The following is a 3,170-nucleotide window of genomic DNA, read 5'->3' as shown; positions in this document are numbered from 1 at the left end:
TTTTTTTGGCTCTCAGAAAGCATAGCTTTAGTTCGCCAAACTGATCAAGAATGCTGTTCAAGCAGGGTCTAATGGAAATCCACCTTGCTTCACAAAGTTGCAGTATCTTCTGGTGTCTGGAAGTCAAAGAAAGGGAAGGGACAGGGTGTGTGGAGGTGGGGGCTGATGGGTGACACTGAAAGAGATTGGGTGATAGTCAGAGAGCAGGAACTCAGCAACAGAGAGACCAGTGCTTGGTGATGGAGCGATAAGGTGTTAGGTGTGAGGAGCTTTTAAGACTGTGAACTTACACAATGGTGAGCTCAACCAAACTTGAACAGACTGCCGTTGATTAATGAGGGGATATCCTTTATCCAGCTTGTCACAGAGATTCAGAGTCACTGGCCCCAGTTGATGACATTCCACAGATGTATTTGCGCATTTTGTCACGAAGCTCTTTGATTTTGACAGCATAAACAATAGGGTTGAGCACGGGAAGAAGAAGGTAATACAGATTGGCCAAGATGATGTGTACGTAGGGAGCAATACCTTGACCAAATCGGTATGTCAGAGTGGAGAAAAGGAAGATAGGATAAGCCATCAGCATCACACAGATTTGGGCTGTGCATGTGTTGAGGACTTTCTGGTGGGCTTTCCTGGAGGGTATTCTGAGGACAGCTCTCATTATCAGACCATAGGAGAGGGCAGTGAGTGTCAGGTCAAACCCGAGGACTATAAATACTATCACCAAGCCGTACATCCTGTTCACTTTGATGTACCCACATGACATCTTTGCCACAGCCATATGGTCGCAGTAAGTATGGGGGATAATGCGGTTGGCACAGAATGAATGCCTGCTCAGGAGCAGAGGCAGGGGCAGAACGAAGAGAACAGCTCTTATCAAACACGCTAGCCCTAGTTTAGCTATTCATTCATTTGTGAGGATGGTGGCATATCTCAGAGGGTTACATATGGCAACATATCGATCAAAGGCCATTGTCACGAGGACGGCTGAATATGTCACAGAACCCGCATGAAGGAAGAACATCTGGGTGAGGCAGCCACCTAAAGTAATTCCTTTCAAATTGAACCAAAATATACATAGTGCCTTTGGCACAATGGAAGTAGATGCACCAATTTCTGTGAGTGCCAGCATGCAAAGCAGCAAGTACATTGGTTCATGTAGGGTCTTGTCTTTGCCTACAACAACAGAATCATGAAATTTCCCAACAGGCCAATTATGTAGAACATAGAGAAAGGGATGGAAATCCAGATGTGAGCAGCTTCCAGGCTGGGGATTACCATTAGGATGAATGATGAATGGTCAGAATCACTGAGATTGAAATCTGCCATGAGGTGATCTATGCATCGATTGCACTCAGAAATGCTCCAGGTGTCTCTGAAGTAAGAGAAGAGAGTGAGGGGGATTATGTGCTTTATAATAAATAGCACAAGGAATATTTTATAGTTATTAACGCTCTAGAAAGGGTGATGAACAGTGAAATGCAACATTTGCAGATGGCTCCAGATTATTGAGGTCATAGTCAACTCTAGAGAAGTCTTCAGATTGAGCTAACCAACCAAGGTAAATGGGCATCATGATGCCAGATGAACTTCAATGTTAATAACTGCAACGTGCACACCCATTGGAGGAAAAAGCTTGAATTCCTCAAATATCTAACAAGGCTCTAATTTAACTGTATGAACTGAGGACAGTGACCTGGGTGTCATGGTACACAGCTCTGTAAAACCCTGCTCACAGTGCAAGTATGTCAGAAACTAAGCAAAATATTGCAATCCAGGAGGAGTGTGATTGGAAATCATAAAGGAAATACAATGCCATGAGAGAAATCAGTCAATACTTCACACTCCTCTGGTCTCCTCTTTGAGGTATGGGTCTCCCTCCTCACACAGGTTATTACAGAACTAGAGGGGTTCAGGCAAGGTCAACAAAAATGATGAAAGGCCTGGGAAAACTCTCCTTATGATATAGATTGGAAAGATTGAGATTGTTACCTTAACAAGGAGGTGTATTAGAGGGGCCATGAGAAAAGTCTATGAAATACTGACTCGTAGAGAATAGATCGAGAATGTGTTCTCCCTGTCTCATAACACAGTATGAAGAGGACATTATATGAAACTGAAATGTGGAAAATTCCAAACGGATGAAAAAAAAATGCTTTCTTCTCTCAGTGCCTAATTAGGCTGAGGAACTCATTGCCACAAGAGGTATTTGAGGCCATGAGGTAAATGAGAAACTGGAGGAGTTTGGAGATTTAGATGGATAGCGAGACTATCCAGTTATAATACTTACAGATAAATAAATATTTTGGAATGTCTATACACTGACGTGTTTCAGGGCACAAGCCAAGAAGTAACTGTTAGTTTACACTCTCAGGGACAGTTAGGTCATCCCTGAATCCACCTACTTCTTGGTTTCTTACAATTTGTTCTGCAACATTTGGATATTTCAACATTGCCATTCCTGTATTGAAAAGAGCCAAATTTTCCCCATGGAAACAGTCCTTTTAATGCTGGGCTACGACTTTCTGCTAAAGCGAATGGGCATGAAGGGCACAAGGGTCTTGGTATTTAGGGCTACAGGCCTTCACCTCTGTTACTTCCCATCTTCCTTTTGGTAAGATACTTTCATGCAGGCACCCAGCTTTGTCTGAAAGATAAGTTACAGATGTTACCTGACAAGTATAAGCAGAGGCATGTGACAACAACTCATCTGCTAACCATTCTCATGCCTGAATATCAATGTAGTTTGCAGATGACACAAAATTGTGGGATTATAAATAGTGAAGAGGACACGTCACTGACTCAGAGCAATCTCCACTGGTTGGTAAACTGGGTCGAAGCAAACAATGTGAGTTTTAATATGGCTATGTAGATATCTGTATCTAGGAACAAAGAATTCAGGCAATGCTTACACAGTGGGGGACTATTGTGGGAAGTACAATGACCATGAAGAAGATTTAGGGGCATAAAGGAATAATTAGCTGCACATTAGTTCCCAGTGTGACCATGTGGTGAAAAAAGCCAGTGTGATTTTGGGCTGATAAGCAGGAAAATTTGAAGGAGAGGAAGGGGAGTAATTTTACCTCTGTGTTCAGCACTGGTGTGACTGCTGTTGGAATCCTGTATCTAGTTCTTGTATCCACAATTAAAGATGGATGTTGATACGC

The 3,170-nt window shown here is 42.6% G+C and overlaps 1 pseudogene; it reads right to left on the bottom strand.

Annotated features, from left to right (window-relative positions):
- Nucleotides 1-361: 361 nt before the first annotated feature.
- LOC116829577 (olfactory receptor 52E2-like) lies at nucleotides 362-1,332 on the bottom strand (annotated as a pseudogene).
- Between the last annotated feature and the right edge of the window lie 1,838 nt (nucleotides 1,333-3,170).

Source organism: Chelonoidis abingdonii, chromosome 1 (genome assembly GCF_003597395.2).
Source record: "Chelonoidis abingdonii isolate Lonesome George chromosome 1, CheloAbing_2.0, whole genome shotgun sequence".
NCBI classification, from domain to species: Eukaryota; Metazoa; Chordata; order Testudines; family Testudinidae; genus Chelonoidis; species Chelonoidis abingdonii.
This window is presented reverse-complemented; position numbering and strand designations above follow the sequence as displayed.